General features: G+C 36.2%; 1 protein-coding gene across 4 annotated transcripts in view; it reads left to right on the top strand.

The window, feature by feature from the left end:
- The window catches only part of LOC124233814 (speckle-type POZ protein-like), a 66737-nt gene that overhangs the window by 22635 nt on the left and 25257 nt on the right, over positions 1-18845 (top strand). Inside the window, exon 2 of one of the 4 annotated variants that reach the window (XM_046651036.1) lies at positions 13366-13410. The exons of the other annotated variants lie outside the window; for them this stretch is intronic. The gene's annotated coding sequence lies outside the window, so the exon portion shown is untranslated. The remainder of the gene's footprint in view (positions 1-13365; positions 13411-18845) is intronic. 4 annotated transcript variants of the gene reach the window in all.

The following is an 18845-nucleotide window of genomic DNA, read 5'->3' on the forward strand; positions in this document are numbered from 1 at the left end:
CAGAGTCAATCCAATCTGTGTCCTGTTTGTCTCTCAGGCACTGACACTCTCAAAGGAATGTACCCAGACAGGTGGCCCACTTCCTTTAGAGGGCACTTCTTGGGCTTTGGCATGATGGCAAAAGCCACAACTGCCAACATTGGGAGTGAGGAGGGCCCCAGCTGTCTCAGCCAGCCCAAATACTGTTTCTAAAATAATTAACCTGATGATCGCCACTTGGCCTTTTCCTACCCTTTGTGTTTGATAAAAGGTTGGTTCTTTGGCCGTCCTTCAAAGAGCTGTAAATACCTCTAGTATCTTGGATTGTGGTTTTCTCCCTTAATTTCTCTGCAAAGTTGTTCCCATCTGATTGATTTCTCTGCTAATTTGTTCCCATTTATCTGCCTTGAATTTCTCAAAATTTCTGATCCACCAACATCACCCTTTCTTATTTCCCAGCCATGGTATGGCTTCATTCTTCTGTGAAAATTTTCTGTCATCTCATTGGTATATTGGGAAATAAAAGAGACAGATAAATGTGCTCACTTCACTGCCTTGAAGCATGTGCTGTTTTCAGAGTTCCATCTTGGGTGCAATATCTGATCCAGGCATCTAGAAATTAGAAAATTGATAGAAAGCTATATATCTGTCACATGAGTTTGGAAGAGGATGTGAATCCCCTTTGTTTTGGGTTTTTTAAACGAGGCTTTTTTTTTTTTCTGTTGCCAACATAAATTATTTAAGAATTTAATGTATAAGCTTAGGCTCAGAGACAGGCTTTGCCAAATTTCAGCATTATCATCTTGGGCAGGTTACATAGCCTTTGTGCGCTCTAGTTTAATCATCTGTAACATTGGCAAAGGCAGTTATTACCTTCCTCATAGAGTGATTTTGGGAGTCAAATTGCATACATACTTAAGCCTGCCTTATAGAAAATCTTTACAAATATCTGCTCTTGGTATTGTTAAATTGTTTCTATTCAGGAAAAAGCTAGTTATACATTTTAGACAGCCCCTTTTTCCTTACAGAACAGATAAGTTTCTGCAAAGTTGGCCATGAAGTGGATTATTTTACAATAAATTTTCACAATGATTCTCTTTATAATACTGAAGATGCATTTGCAGAGAAAAATCCCTCTGTTATATGAATTGAAAGCTTTTGGTGAAGGGCTCCCTGGAATCAGTAGCAAGCACACTTGCAGGGTTTTAGTTTCTAGAGATTCTTGTTCCCTCTTAGGAGGCACCTGCTGGAATAATAGAGTTCTTTGCATGATTAGACTCATACGAAGCCAATAAATAACACTTACCTGATTGTGTCGTTTTTCTGTGTCTGTGTGCTTCTGTAAAGTTACAATAAATGTGATGTATATTTTTATGGTCTTTTTGAATATGTTTATAATCCTGCCCCCACACTGGTATCTCAAAATCTTAAGTTGTGTAAAACCCCAACTTATGCTTACATGAATCCCCTTTATTGCTGAGTTAAGTCTGTTTTCTAAACTGCAAACTTTGATAACATCTATAATTCCTCAAAATCTTGTCACTTATACCTCTGCTATTCTGACTTCTTATATCTTAAGATAGTTTTACCTGTTTTAAAGCTTTGTATGAATGGAAATCATGCAGCATGTCTGGCTTTTTTGGCTTAGCATTATGCCTATGAGACTGATCCACGTTGCTTGTTGTAATAGTGTTCATTTTCATTGCTGTATAGTATTCCAGTGTATGAGTGTACCACAGTTCAACCATTGTATTGATGGACATTTGGATTGTTTTTAGTTTTGGACTATCACAAGTGCTTATTTTCATATTTATATCTAGAGTCCATCTATGAAGATGCTTGTACACGTCTTTTGATGAACATATGAATGTCTGCTATTGGCTATATACCCAGAAGTGAAATGATGAGTTGTAAGGTATTCATTTGTTTAGCTTTAATAAATATTGCCAGTAGTTTCCCAAAGTTGTTATACTGATTCGTGCTTTCCTTCTCTGTAATTTTAGAGATTAGTTCTCCATATCTGCCAACATTTCTTGTATTGTCTTTTTAAATTTTAGCTATTCTGTTGCTTGAGTAGTGGTATCACATTGTTGTCTTAATGTGTTTGTATGATGACTAATGAAGTTGAACGTGTTTTCTTATATTTATTGACCTTTGGATATCCTCTTCTTTTCTTACTTTTTATGTAATATTTAAGTTTTTGACCAATTTTTCTGTTGCATTGCTTGCATTTTTTATAATAATTTGTAGGAATTCTCTGTATATTCCGGATATAAATCCTGATCAGATACCTGTATTGCAAATATCTTCTACCCTGTGTCCTGCTTAAGAAATGTTTGCCTACCTCAGAGTTATAAAGATATTCTCCCATTTTTTCCCCCCAAAAGCTTTCTTGCTTTACTTTCATATTTATTCTGCAATGTATCTGGAATTGATCATTGTATATGATGTGAGTGAAGATTTTATTTTTCTATGATTATTCATTTGATCCAGCACTTTTTTTTTTTTTGAGGAAGATTGGCCCTGAGCTAACATCTGTGTCCCTCTTCCTCTACTTTATATGTGGGATGCCTGCCACAGCATGGCTTGATAAGGGGTGCATAGATCTGCACCCAGGATCCAAACCAGTGAACCCTGGGCTGCCAAAGCAGAGCACACAAACTTAACCACTACGCAAGCACACAAACTTAACCACTAAGCCGCCAGGCCAGCCCAACCCAGCACCATTTGTTAAAAGACCATCCTTTGTGTACTGCACTTCATCATTAACCTTTATCATAAATGAACTGACTATATATATGTGCATTTGTTTCTGGACTCTTTATTTTTTTCCTTTGATCAGTTTTTCTATTCTTTCACCAATACCACTCTTTCTTAATTTCAATGGCTACATTTTAAGTCTTGATATTTTATAATACGTACATCATATACATTCGTGCGTCACTTAAGGACTGTAATATGTTTGGAGAAATGCGTTATTAGGTGATTTTGTCATTGTTTGAACATTACAGAGTGTACTTACAAACCTAGATGGTATAGTCCACTACACACCTAAGCTATATGGTACTAACTTTATGGAACCACCATCGTATATGTGGTCTGTCATTGACTGAAACATTGTTATGTGCTGTGTGACTGTATTTAAGTCTTGATTATCACATACTTGGTGTACTTATAGTTCTTCAGCTTTGTTATTCTTCAAGATTGTTTTGGGTGTTCTTGATCCTTTTGCATTTCCATGTAAATTTTAGAATTTACCTGTCGATTTCCACAAAAAAGCACTGTTAGAATTTTGATTGTGATTGCATCGAATTTATATCTTAATCTGGGGAGAATTCTTCACAAGATTGATTTTTCCATTTCATGGACATAGTGTATTCCTCCATTAGTTTAGCTTATCTTTACTGTCACTCAGTACCACTTTCTAGCTTTCAGTGTAGAGATTGTGAGCATCCTTAATTAGATTTACTTCTAGGAGAAGTGAGTTTTTAAATACTATTAATGGTATCCTTTAAAATTTCCTGTTTGTTGCTAACACAGAAATATAATGGATTTCCTAATGTTTACATTTATTTTACTTTTATTGAGTTTTACATTATATTCAATTGTAAACACTTTCCAGAATTACTCTCACTTCATCATTCCTTTGTTCTAACTTCTTTATCAATCTCTTCAACAGTAAGAAATGGAGCGATTATAGCATTTTCTGGAAAATTTGACATTAACCTTTTTAAAAATTATTATTTTCTGTGACATTAATTTGAATTTTTGACTGGTACGGCACACCAAAGTTAAAATATTCTTAGTAATTTCAGTCCTATTTAAGCAAAACTAGAATTCAAAATTTGAACCTCAGCAAATGTTGTAACTAAGCTGGCATGAGAACAAGGAAATGAACGTAAACAATCAAAATACTTGTTTAACCTGTAGAGGATATATAAATCTATTTAAACTCTAATTTTAAAATATTTTATATGTCAGCTATGAGTTTAGTGCATGTAGAGTCTTTTCAGAATATTACAGAAATATCTTGACTAAAGAGATGGGCTGTCATAGTCTCTGGTATACTGTTACACAATTTTAAAACAAAATTATCTGTTATAAAAGATCATTTGTTAAAATTAGGAAGATGGAGTGACTGACTCGATTGCATATATTTGGGAGAGCATTCTCTGTAAAAACATAGCCCTCAATTTAAAAACTTTCATATTTATGTATTATGTAATTTTAGGAAATTATAAACTGCTTTAACAGCAGTTACAAGATAGCAGACGATTTTCACTTAGGTGCTTCAGCTATTACCAAACACTCCCCTGGAGAGGGTCCCTAGAGACTCTCAGGCCAGCCAGATTTACCAAGTCTAGCTGTTAAGTGTGGTGGGCAGACTCTCAGATCTCTGCCTGTCCTGCCGTTGTGTGTCCTCCTCTCCTTCTACTGTGCGTTTTTCTATGTTGACCTTGTATAAAGCAACCTGGACAAAATTACTTGTTAATTCTGTTAGTTTGTACACAATCATGTTATCTGTGAACGTGATCATTTTCTTTTTTCTTTCCGATTCTTATGCTTTTTATTTTTCTTGCCTTAAGGTACTGGCTAGGACTTCCAGGGCAATGTTGAATGAAAGTGCTGACAGTGGTCTTTCTTGTCTCATCTCACTCGGCACTCTTACTGTAGGGCTGTGGGTGTGGATGTGTGTTTTAAGACACTTTTTGTAAAATTAAGGAAGTTCTCTCTTATTCCCAGTTTGTAAAGAGTTTTTCTCCTGAATGGATGTTTTGAATTTTATCAAAAGGTTTTTCTGCATCTGTCAAGGTGATCTGTTCTCCTCCTCCTTATTATAATAGGGTAAATTACATTAATAGATTCTGATGTTAATCACCCTTGCATTACTCGAACAAAACTCCATTGGTCATGAAGTGTTATACTTTTTATGCAGTCCTAGCTTTGACTTGCTATTAGTTTGCTTAGGATTTTTACATCTGTGTTTATGAGAGAGATTTTCCTTTTTTGTAATGTGCTTACCAGATTTTGTTATAAAAGGTACACTGATTTCATCAAACAAGCTGCGAAATTTGGTTTTATCTTCCCTTCTGTGGAAGAGCTTCTGCAGTGAAGCCATCTGTGTAAGTTTTCCTTGTGGGAGGGTTTTTAATAACTAATTGTTTTAATCACATAAGACTATTTATGATTTTTCTCTGTTATATTATGTGTCAGTTCTGGAAGTCTTATGTTTTTCAAGTAATTTTCTCATTTCTTCTGAATTATCAATTAGACTCGTGTAACATTTTCATGAGAGCCTCATTATCTTTTAGGGCTTCATTTTTGGTGTTGTAAATTTGTATTCTTTCTGTTCCCTTGATTAATCTGACTAAAGCTATCAGTTTTGTTATTTTTCCCAAAGAGCTAGCTTTTGGCTTTGTATTTTCTCTCTTGTACATTTTTCCCTAGTTACTGGTTTCTGCTCATGCCTTTATTATTTCTTCTACTTTCATTGGGTTCGACTTATTTTTTTCTAGCTTCTTTAGATGGAAGCTTAAGTCATTGATTTTCAGTCTTCCTTTTCTGGTGTAGTCATGAAAGGCTATAAATTTACCAAGTACTGGTATAGCCACATCTTACAAGTTTGGAAATTTCTTATCTTTAATGTTGTTCAGTTCAAAATACTTTGTAATTTCCATTGTAATTTCATTTTTCACCCCTAGATTTAGAAAGCTATTGTTTAATTTCTGGGGACTTAGATATTTTCTGGTTATCTTTTGCTTATTGAATATTTTTTTCTTTTTTGAGAAAGATTAGCCCTGAGCTAACTGCTGCCAATCCTCCTCTTTTTGCTGAGGGAGGCTGGCCCTGAGCTAACATCCATGCCCATCTTCCTCTACTTTATATGTGGGATACCTACCACAGCATGGCCTGCCACGTGGTGCCGTGTCCGCACCCAGGATCCGAACCGGCGAACCCCGGGTGGCCAAAGTGGAACTCAAGAACTTAACTGCTACGCCAACAGGCTGGCCCCTTGCTTATTGATTTTTAACTTAATTCTGCTGTGATTAAGGTTCATCCTCTGAATGATTTCAACGACCTGAAATTTGTTTGCAAGGCTTTCTTTATCCTGCACCAAAATGGCTAGTTTTGGTAAATGTTTTCTGTGCAGTTGAGAAGAATTTGCATTCTTTTGCTGTTAGTGCCACGTTATGTGTATATACATGTATATTTCATTAAGGTTGTTCTTTCACTTATTGAGTGACTGGAGTTAAAGTCTCCCACAATGATTTTTGAAACCAATCCTATTGCATACAGACACATTTAGAATTATGTTTTCACAATTGGCTTTTTTTCTCAGTTTATTATTTTCTTTTTTCTCTCTCCTAACGCTTCTTGCTTTAAAGTCTGTTTTGTCTGATCATAGTATAGTTGTACCTGTTTTGTTTTGGATACAATTTGTAAGGTATATATTTTCCCTTCATTTTAACTTAAACCTTTTTATACCCTTATATTTAAGTCTTCTCCAAACAGCAAATAGTTACTTTTTTTTCCTCACACAGCTTTCCATAATGTTAACACACTATTAGACCCCATGTTAAGGAGCAATTACATTTAAACACCTTGTTATTGTATTAACTAATATAACAATATTAAACTTATCAAAACCAAGAAATTAACATTGGTATAATACTGTTAACTAACTGAAGAATTGAACCAGATTTTTACCAGTTTTTCCTCTGCTGTCTTTTTACTGTTCCAACATCTGACATTGCACTTAGTTGTTATGTCTTCAGGTATTTATTTATTTAATCCAGGCTGAAAATTGTAGTATGTAACCTATTTACATATAGTGTAATTATATATAATCATTATCTATCATCGTACTATTTTTCAATAGTTCTTCTCCCCCTTTTTTTGTTTCTCTATTAGATTTTTAGTTATGCTATCTCACATTTATTTTAGTGGTTACCCTAGTGATTAGAGTATGCTTCATTGACTTATTACAACTAGTACCAGTACTTACGCTTGCTGCTTCCCCATTTAGAACACTTTTTATTCCATTTTCTCCCCATGGCTTTTACATTATTCTTGTCACGCATTTTAATTGTACATATATTTAAGCCCCACAAAACGTTACTATTGTTTTGTTGACCAATTTTGGAAAATTCTTAGTTATTTATCTTTTCAAGCGTTGCGAGTCCACCCACACGTATGGCAGGCTTTCACTGTCTCCCATTCATCCTAGGTTCTTTTTGCATTTTCGGTAATATTTTTTTCTGCATTGGTGAAAATATCTTTTATTGACCTTTTAAAAAGTTTTCTAGTCCTATCTTTTGTTGTTTAGTCTGCTGTTAAACTTACCTATTAAGGGAGCTGGCCTGGTGGCATAGTGGTTAAGATTATGCATTCCACTTCAGCAGCCCAGGGTTTGTGGGTTCAGATCCCATGCGTAGACCTACACTCCACTCATCAAGCCATGCTGTGGCAGCATTCCGCATGCAAAATAGAGGAAGATTGGCACAGATGTTAGCACAGGGCCACTCTTCCTCAGCAAAACAAACAAAAAAAAAAACTTTACATATTAAGTTGTTGATTTCAATTATTTTCCAGTTCTAGAATTTCCGCTTGCTTCTTTCTTAAGGAATTCTTGATACAAGTCTATTTTTCATCTATTTTTTTTCCATCTTTTTCTATTACAACATATTCATCACAGTTATTTTAAAGTTCTTGTCTGAAAGTTCTGTAGGTCTGTGTCTGTTACCTGTTTTTGTTTTCTCCTACTTTTCAGTCATATGCATCTGTCTTTTTTGGCAGCCTGGTAATTATTATTGAATACTAGCCATTATGAGAATATTAAAGGCTCTAGATGATATCTTCTTTCATAGAGGATCCTTCCTTTCCTCTTAGATATAAGGCACAGGGACCGATCACTTTGAGCTAGTCAGAGACTGAAGTGAATTAAGGCTATTTGTATATTTGGTTTGTCCTTCTTGTATAGCCTAGCTTTCCAGGCCTTCCAAATGAGAACCGGGTGTTTTTACTCAGCCCCTCTCTTTCGCGGATCCTGAACTCTAATCCTTGTCTCCTCAGCAATATGAGATATCTGAACACTTTGCTTTCTTCTTGGCTTCCTGCTCCATGCTGGGTCTGCATTTGGCAGAAATCTTAAAGGGCACTTTTCATCAGGATCTTAGCCCCTCAGGTATCCTATTTTTATCTCCTACCTCACCAGGCCAACAAAATCTTTGCTGATACTTCTACCCCTTGGCAGTGGCCCTCAGCCCGGGCAAAGCCTGGATTCTCGCTCTGCACTGTGGCTAAAATCAGCAAATACTCGTAGAGAAAAAAGTAGCTGTAGTCTATCAGCTTACCTTTAGATGATTCCCTCTTCTCTGGAATCTTGGAACCTCCCGTCCTGATTGCTTGAGCATTTCTAGTTGCCATTAAACAAATAGTTATTTTATTTTTATCCAAGTTTTTCTACTTCACAGCAGAAGTTAGTTCACCTACCAGTGTTCCATCATACTCAGAAGCAAGACCGCATGACAGCCTTTAAGTACTTTTTATACACATTATTTGTCTTGGTTATTCCCACCCATATCACTTCTGCCCAAATTATTTACTTCCAAGGTCACCTGTGAAGTTTTCCTTGCTATATGTCTGTTCTAGTACTTACTTTGTGTGAAGTGTAACCACTTATATGTATATTATTTCGTGTTGTCCAACCATAGGGAAATGAGGTACTGGAATCCTTTAATGGAAAAAAGGAAAGTCCCAATGTCTGTAAGGTTACAGAATCCATGACAGGAGAGTGATTCACATTAGTCTCACTATAGAACCCTTGCTTTTCAAATCTCTGCTGTAGTTTATGGTTTTCCTATCATTTGCTTTCTTCCTTTAGAATCCAGCTCAAGGGCTTTCTTCAGGACAGCCTTCCTGTTCTGAAAAGGCTTCATTTACTGTGTACATTCCTCTATTATTGTATTGAAAGTATCCTAGCAGGTGTCTCTCCTACTATCTTATGGTCTTCTCTAGAGTCAGGACTATTTATTATTCATGTTTGTGCTTCAAGGTCCCTTAGAGTGCACAATATATCTAAGCGTGTAATAAATGTTTATTGCACTCCCATGAAGTCGTCATATGCTTAATTCAAAGAGATTTAATAAAGATATGATACATGTATTGTTAACTGTTTTATCACCTTTATAAACATTTATTACAGTCTAATTATTCCTGATAACAGTCTTAGCAAAACTGTTGAATATTATATATGTGTTACATATTAACTCATTTCCTTTCATTATGTAATCATAGTCATAATTTATAGAAAATTGCTTTGATCTCAGTATTTTCAGTTATAACTTTATGAAGCAGTTCAGATAACTTTTAGCAAAAATATCCTAGTATTTCACAGTTTTAGAGTGATTTACATTTTGTTAGTTGAAGAATTAATAAACAAAAATGCTATATGATTAACATCCAGGTTAAGCTAGCTCCTAGAAGACTTGAGCTGATTTCAGATGACAGTAGAAAAGAAGTATCCCATAAACATGCTGGTTACATGGTTATGAATGGATAGAATTTTAATAATATTCTTCAGACAGTGATTTAAAACAACTACTTTGCTGGATAATTTATATATTCCATTGGTCTGGAAGCTCAATAGTTAGCATACTAGGAGTATTGCACAATTCAAGACAAATGTTAAAAAACCTTAATAGTTTTTCTTTTGAGAGTCATTAAAAATCTGTTTAAGTACTTAATTCTCTAATCGTGGCTAATTTCGACTCAATAGTTATAGAAGAAACTTTATAATTACTTCCATTACTTTTTTGTTTGTTTGTTTGGCACATTGAGTTTTGGTTTAGTTTTCTTTTTTTTCCCCCCAAGTTTTATTGAGAAATGATTGACATACATCACTAAGTTTGAGGTGTGCAGCATCATGGTTCGATTTACGTATACTGTGAAATGATTACCACAATAGGTTCAACTAACATTCCTCTTCTCAAATAGATACAATCAAAAGAAAAGAAAGAAAAAAAGAAGAAAAAAAACTTTTTCTTGTGATGAGCACTCGTAGGATTTACTCTTTTAATAACTTTCCTGTATATCATACAGCAATGTTAGCTATGCTTATCATGTTGTACATTGCATCCCTAGTAGTTCTTTATCTTGTAAGTGGAAGTTTATACCTTTTGACCACCTTCTTTCAAATCTCCAGCCCCCCCCTGTAGTAACCACAAGTCTGATCTCTTTTTCTATGAGTTTGGTTTTTTTTTCCGTTTTAGATTCCATGTATAAGTGAAATATCTCAGTATTTTTCTCTTATCTGACTTGTTTCACTTAGCATAATGCCTTCAAGGTCCATCCATGTTGTCACAAATGGTAGGATTTCCTCATTTCTTATGGTGAATAATATCCTGTTGTATATGTATACCACAACTTCTTTGTCCGTTTGTCTATCTGTGGCCACTAAGGTGGTTTCTGTGTCCTGGCTGTTGTAAGTAATGCTGCAATGAACATGGGTGCGGATATCTTTTCGAGTTAATGTTTAAGTTATCTTTGGATATGTTCCCAGAAGTACAGTTGCTGGATCATGCGGTAGTTCTGTTTTTAAGTTTTTGAGGATCCTCCATACTGTGGATCTATTACTTCCATTACTTTTTAATCACAAAAGAAAGATTTTTATGTAGTACATATGGACACGTATGTGCCTGTACTTTTTTTTTAATGAGGTAAAATTCATTAACAAAATTCACCATTTTATCAGTTTTAAAGTGTACAATTCAGTGGTATTTAGAACATTCACGGTGTTGTGCAACCAGCACCAGTATCTAGTTCCAGAACATTTTATTAATTCAGAGGGAAACCCCATACCCATTGAGCACTCACACCCCATTTCCCTCTCCCTATAGCCCGTGGCAACCACTAATCTTTCTCTTTTTATGTATCTGCCTATTCTGTATATTTTATGTAAGTGAAATCATATGATGTGTCACCTTTTGTGTCTGGCTTTTACTACTTAGCATGATATGTTGAGGTTCATCCATGTTGTAGCATATATTAGTACTTCATTACTTTTTATGGCTACATAATATTCCGTTGTGTGGAGATGCCACATTTTATTTATCCATTTATCTGTTGATGGTCTTTTTGGATTGTCCATCTGTGAATTGATTATTAACCAGTAACATTTGGGCTATTGTGAGTAGTGCTGCTGTGAATATTGTTATACAAGTTTTTGTTTGAACACTTGTTTTTTTGATTATTTTGGATATATACTTAGTAGAAAAGCTGGATCATGTGGTAATTCTATGTTTCACTTTTTGAGGAACTTCCAAACTGTTTTCCACAGTGGCTGAACCATTTTACATGTCCACCAGCAATATACAGAGTTTTCACTTTCTCTTCATCCTGCCAACACTAGTACTTTTCTGTTATTTTTTGTTATAGCCATCCTAGTGACTATTTTTTCCTCGTCTTTGGTTTTCATCATTTTTGCTGTAATGTGTCTGTGGATCTCTTTGCATTTATCCATTTGGAGTTAGTTGAGTTTCCTAAATGTGTATATATTACTGGTTTTCAATAAATTTGGGGAAGTTTTCAGCCATTATTTCTTCAAATGTTTTTTCTGCTCGTTTTGTCTCTCCTCTCCTTTTAGTATGCCCATTATATATGTGTCAGTCGGCTTACTGGTGTCCCACATTTCTCTGAGGCTCTGTTTATTTTTCTTCATCCTTTTATCTCTACATTAGATAATCTCTATTGATCTCTCAGCAAGTTTAATAATTTTTTTTTTACCAGTTCATATCTGCTGTATAGGAACATAGTTCCTTATGTGAATTTTTCATTTCAGTTGTACTTTCTTACTCCAGAATTTCCTTTTTAAAAAAAAATAATTTTTACTTCTTTATGGATATTCTTTATTTTTTGTGACATTGTCAACATACCTTCCTCTACTTATTTAATCATGATTTTTCTTTAGTTCTTTAGGCATATTTACAGTGGCTACTTTGAAGGCATTGTTTGTTCAACCCAGCATCTTCTTGCAATCAGACGTTTCTAATACCTCCTTTTTGCCTGTTGCTTGGGTCATACTTTGCATGCTTATAATTTTTTGTTCAAAACTGGACATTTTATATTATGTAGAAATTCTTGGAGCTAATTTCTCCCTTCCGGTGTTTGTTATTGTTTCTTGCTTATTTAGTGACTGGCAGAGTTATTTTAGTGGAGTCAATTTTCCTGTCCTTCCACCCCCTCCTCCCCTTACACACACACACACACACACACTCACTCACTCACTCACTCACTCTTAAGCCTCTGATGCTGCTCCTCAGGGACACAGTCTTGGGTTTTCCCAGTTAGCCTGGGATGGCAGTCGTTTCGGCAGGGCTCTCTTTGACTGTCTCCTTCCTTGACCACATACAACTGTTAAGGTCCACTAATCTAGTGCTAATTGCTCTGTTGTTTTCAGCATTCCTTGATGTAGTAATTGATCCACAGACTGAACTAATCAAAATTTGAGTTCCTTTGGAGTGATAATTTCCTAAGTTAGTGCTTGATTTGTTTCTGACCCTAGGCAGGCCCCTCCCAGCTGTTTGCCTTCTTGTTCTCTCTGGCAAACAAACCAGCCTTTAGTTTATGCTTTATGCCCAATAATTTCTCCAGTGTCCTTTCAGTTGCCTTTTACCAGGACCTGCACTGTTTTTTTAGAGCACCCTTGTCCATTCCCTTACAAATGAAGCCAGTACTTCTCTAGGAAGAGATTTGGAGCTGTTTTATGAACCCCTTTGCCACATAGGCAGTATCATCAAATCAGGTCTCTAGAATATGGAGTGGGGACAATGGTGCATTTCTCTCTTAGTGATATCTCTGCTCTAGGAGCTGAGCACTTAGTGGAATGGGAGAAGAGGGGAACGGTACCCTTAGATCTTCTTGTCTTGGCTCTCCCAGTGTGGAAAGCCTCATCTTACAAGCTGGAACAATAGCACTTTGTGCCCCACCAGCACCACACCCAAGGTATAGCCTATATCCCACCACTGGGGGCTGCATGGAAGAAGGGATGCATCCTTCACCTCCCCTCTTAGCCACATTAGCTTTAGCAATAGGTAGCTGGAGGCAAGATGAGAAATGTTGGCATCCTGCCCCTCCCAGTAAGATAGAACCCTGAGCCCACTGGGCAAAGAGGGAGCCCTGTGCTCTTGGCTTTACCCGTCTGGAGTGGAGTTTCTGACTCCCTGAGCTGGAAGGATGGAGGGAAGGGCAGGTCCTGGTTCAAACACCACAGACTCTCACATTTCTTAGAGCACCTAGTAGATTTTCTTGAATACATCTTTCTTCTTTGCTCTGTAGCCCCAGGACCATTTCCAGAGGTAATGGTTGTTCTTTTATAATTTTCACCAGTTTCACTGGAAAGCAAATCCATGGAGCTCCTCAGGCTGTCATGCTGTAAGTTGTTTTTTAATTAATGATTCAGTCTCTTTATTGGTTATAGATCTGTTCAGATTTTCTGTTTCTTCTTGAGTCAGTTTTTATAGTTTGTGTTTTTTAGGAATTCGTCCATTTCTTCCAGGTTATCTAATTTGTTGATGTACAATGTCATAATATTCTCTTATAATCCTTTTTATTTCTGTAAGATTCGTAGTAATAGCCCCACTTTCATTTCTGATTTTAGTCACTTGTGTGTTCTCTCTTTTTCTCTTGAGCAGTCTAGCTAAAGGTGTCCGTTTTGTCCATCTTTTCAAAGAACCAACTTTGTTTTATTTTTTTTCTATTTTTCTGTTCTCTATTTTATTTCCTTTCTCTCTGCAAGCTTTGAGTTTAGTTTGCTGTTCTTTTTCTAGATCCTTGAGATATAAAGTTAGCTTATTGATTTGAGATCTTTCTTTTTTTAGTGTAGGTGTTTATATTTACTACACATTTCCCTCTGAATGCCACTTTCATTGCAACCCAGAAATTTTGGTATATTGTTATTTTCTTTTGTCTCAAAGTGAAATTCTGATTTTTCTTCTCATTTCTTTTTTTAAGAATGTGTTTTTTGGGGCCGGCTCTGTGGCCAAGTGGTTAAGTTCACATGCTCTGCTTTGGCATCCCAGGGTTCATATCCTGGGCGTGGACATGGCACCGCTCATCAGGCCATGTTGAGGCGGCGTCCCACATGCCACAACTAGAAGGACCTGCAACTGGGACATACAGCTATGTACAGGGTGGTGGGGGGGGTGTTGGGGAGATAAAGCAGGAAAAAAAAAAATGTGTTTTTTAATTTCCACATACTGGTGAATTTTCCAGTTTCCCTTCTATTGATTTCTAGTTTCATTCCATTCCAGAGAAACACTTTGTATAATTTCAATCTTATAAAGTTTATTAGAGACTTGTTTTGTGGCCTAGCATATGGTCTAAATGGAGAATGTTCCATGTGCATTTGAAAAGAAAGTATATTCTGCTGTTGACAGGTGAATCTCTGTTAGGTTTAGTTATTTTGTTCAAGTCCTCTATTTCTTTATTAATCTTCTTGATTGTTCAATGGATTATTGAAAGTTGGGTATTGCTGTCTCCAGCTATTACTGTAGAACTGTCTATTTTTCTCCAGTTTTGTTGGTTTTTGCTTGATATAATTTGGAGCTCTGTTGGTTGGTGCATGTATGTTTATAATTATGTCTTGATTAAATTGACCCTTTTATCAATATGTAATGTCCTTCTTTGTCTCCTGTAACAATTGTTTTTATCCTTCCTTCCTTTTTTTTCTTTCATTTTTTTATTGAGTTCATAATAGTTTACATCATTGTAAAATTTCAGTTGTACGTTATTTCTTGTCTGTCACCATATAAGTGCTCCCCTCACCCCCTGTACCCACCCCTCATCCCCCTTCCCCTGGTAAGCACTGAACTGTTTTCTTTGTCCATGTGTTTGTTTATATTCCACATATGAGTGAAGTCATATGGTGTTTATCTTTCTCAATCTGACTTATTTCACAGCATAATACCCTCCAGATCCATCCATGTTGTTGCAAATGGGATGATTTTGTCTTTTTTCTGTGGCTGAGTGCTAGTCCGTTGTACCACATCTTCTTTATCCAATCATCAGTCAATGGGCACTTGGGTTGCTTCCATGTCTTGGCTATTGTGAATAGTGCTGCAATGAAGATAGGGGTACAAATGTTACTTTGGATTCTTGATTTCAAGTTGTTTGGGTAGATATCCAGTAATGGGATAGCTGGGTTATATGGTAGTTCTATTTTAGTTTTTTGAGGAATCTCCATACTGTTTTCCATAGTGGCTGCACCAGTTTGCAGTCCCACCAGCAGTGTATGAGGGTTCTCTTTTCTCCACACCCTCACCAACATTTATTTTTAGTCTTAGTGATTATAGCCATTTTAACAGGTGTAAGGTGGTATCTTACTGTAGATTTGATTTGCATTTCACTGATGCTTAGTGATGTTGAGCATCTTTTCTTGTACTTATTGGCCATCTATATATCTTCTTTGGAAAAATATCTCTTCATATCCTCTGCTCATGTTTTGATTAGGCTGTTTTTTTGTTCTTGTTCAGTTGTATGAGTTTCTTATATATTATGGAGATTAACCCCTTGTCGGATATATAATTTGCAAATATTTTATCCCAATTGGTGGCTTGTCTTTTTGTTTTGATCCTTCTTGTAACAGTTTTCAACTAAAGTCTATTTTGTCTTATGTTAGTATAGCCACCCAACTCTCTTTTGGCTGTTTGCATAGAATATCTTTTTTCCACCTTTTCACTTTCAACTGATGTTTGATCCATATATATATGGAGACAAAAAAAGCCCCACAGCTTTTCTAGTCTTGTAGAGTTTGGCTCTCTGTTGGGGCACTCCTTCACTGCTTAGCCAGGCCATTTACGATTCTGCTTTAGCTTCTTTCTTCTTGCTTGGCACCCAAAGATCCACCAGAGTTGATAGCTTAGGGTCTTCTCACATATTTTCCAAGCATGTGTTTGGCCCCAGGTATGTACATGGCCTTCTAGTTTCCCCTGTATATGTGGGAGCTTTTCAAAGCCCTTTTCCCCCAAATATATTTCTCAGCTTCTTTCTTCCCAGCCTTTCCTTTCTGGCTATTGCTCGCCCCATCTCTTATCCCTCGCTCCAGGCAGCTGCAGCTAATACGTTGCCGTTAGATGCTTTTGACAACTCCTGCCCCCCAGAATGCTGCTTCTACCCTGGGGATGCTCCACAGCAGGTGAAGCAAAGGTAGGCCCTTGACCTGATTCTTCAGAGAGTTACCAGACTGGACAGAGCATGCAACCACAATTATTTTAGAATAAATCTATGTAGCTCCCTCTGGTCCCAGCAGCCTGCGTCAGCAATGTGGGCTGATGTCAACTCGGCTGCTGCTGAATTGGAGAGGGGGCCATGGTGAGTGAGTATCTTAAAACGCCACAACTCTTACTCCCTGCAATTCAGCAGCTGCATTCTTCATTTAGCATTCTCCTGGTTGTATGTTTTTGATTCACTTCTGGGTTATGAAAAAGTTTTTGCCATCTTATTCATTGCTTTTGTGGAAGGATGGAGTTTTGGAGTTCTCCACTTTGCCATTTTTGGTGATGTCTATGTCCTTTATTACATATCTGTGAACTTCTATCCATATGGTTTAGGGATTCACAGATAATAAGAATGTGAAGAAATTCATTGATATAACAAATTCAGGATACAGATAACTTCTGGTAGTGAGAGATTTGATGGTGGGAATATATACAAGGATGGCAGGAAGATGGTTGTTTGACATATGACTCTTTGTGTATTTTTTGAATATTTGAAATTTTTAATAATGTATATAGTTGTGTGTGTGTTTGACCTATAGAACATTAATTCTGGCACTCAGACATTTTGTTAAGCTAGAAAATCACATTCGTGTTTTTTCCAATAACAAGTAGGAGTCTTGCTTTCCTTTAATAAGTAAAACTAGGAAACATCACACTTTAAATTTGTTTACAAAGCAAAATACAGAATATAGAAGAAAGCTTTATTTTGTTAATGTGTATAGATTGATTGTCTTGTATTATTCTCTAGATCTCATTTTGGTTGTGCTGTCTCTCTGCAAGCTTTTCTGCAAGCACAGCAATAGGAAGTCGTGAATGTGGTTAATTGTCTACTCTCTTTCTCATTTTTTTCCTTTGGAAAAGAAAAGGAATACTGGACATAGCACTGAAATGGACCTTGGGAGATCTTTGTCCATCTTTTAATATTTATCTAACAGTGTAAACTTGGACAGTTTATGTAACTAGTCTAATCCATTTCTCTCTTCTTGGTTCTCCACTGTAAAAGAAGAGTTAGACCAGATAGCTGAGGGCTGTTTCAGCTCTGTAATATCAGGAGACGCAGCATGACTATAAGAAAGAGTATAGACGTTGGAGCCAGTAAATTTGTGATCAACCACTTTCTGGTTACTTACAGTTAAAGGAAACCTTTTAACTTGTCGTTAATCATTTTCTCATGGTTAAGATGGGATTATTACCACCCGTCTCATAGAGTTGCTGAAGAATAAACAAGGTGCGTCGTCTTCTCAGTGCTCACCAATGCAATCTGCTTCACCAGCATTCTCCATATCTCCATCCCATAATTACATCATTTGAAGAAGCTGGAAAGAAAACAAAAATCTTTGTAACCTTTTATTTAATTTGCTTTTATTTATGAATTACATTGTGTGTTATACTTGAGGAGGGTAATAGCTCTTGTAGAGCCATTAAAGAACTTTCTCCTCTTTACTCTCCAGAAAATGAAATTTATTTTTTATTTATATATTTTATTAGTATTAAATTAGCTAGTGTCTTCTTATAAAAACTCAACTTTAATCTGCAGTGTTTTTCTTTGCCTTACCATCTTCATTGACCTGACATCTCTCAATCTCTGCTACTTGGAAAGTAACATATACACACAAACGCACGCATAACATATTTTCTGTGGGTTTATTTGAGTATGCAAATAACTATGTTTTTTACTTCTTTTAAGAATAATGACTTGTATTTCTTTATTAAAACATAATAATATATTTAGAAAATATAAACAAATGAAAAAAGCTCATCACCCAGAGATTAGTAATATTTAGATGTATATCTTATCGGCATTATCATGGCAATGCCAAAGTGCAACTCGGTGCATCTGTGTGCCAGTCTGTTTCTCTTTATGCACTTGTACCTGTATTAACTCTATATGCTGTTTATATTTACAAAAGTAAGATCTTTTTAGGCATACTCTTTGATTTTTTTATATACTACAGTTCTTAAATGTCATTAAGAAAATTTTTCATACACTCTCAATGGTTGTGTAGTTCTACATGCATATCACAAAAACATACTATGTTTATACTTATCTTTTTCCACAGTTGTATTACTTTTCCCAGGATGAGTTTCTAGGATAAATCTGACAAAGAATTTCTTTTCTCTCTCTCTCTTTTTCCACCTCAGCACAGTAGACAACCATGGTAGTTTTACCAGCCTGGGGCTAGCCAGGAAAACCAGCAGTTTTGCTGTCAGATCGAGTGGATTTGATTTGGGGCTCAGAGTGGGGAACCTGTGGCTTTGTCACCAAACTGTTTGAAAGAAAGGGGACCGCCTGCATGCAGCTTTGTTAAGCAGGGAAAAAAACTTAAGAATAAAAAGCTAGACAGAAATATCAGCAACCACGCAATATGGTGGAGACAGATGTTGCAGTTAAGTCCAGGCAAGCTATTAAGAAGAAGACAGCAAGCCATAGGAAAACAACTCAGAATCAGAGTTGCTGTAGTATGTTAACTGGAAATGTCCAGCTTTCAGCCAGAAATTATGAGACATGCTAAGAAACAGGAAACTGTAACACTTAGGGGAAAAAAAAAGCAGAAGCCAGACATAAAGCTACATATTGCACAATTCTGTTTG

The sequence above is a fragment of the Equus quagga genome, unplaced genomic scaffold (assembly GCF_021613505.1).
Source record: "Equus quagga isolate Etosha38 unplaced genomic scaffold, UCLA_HA_Equagga_1.0 251_RagTag, whole genome shotgun sequence".
Lineage (NCBI taxonomy): Eukaryota > Metazoa > Chordata > Mammalia > Perissodactyla > Equidae > Equus > Equus quagga.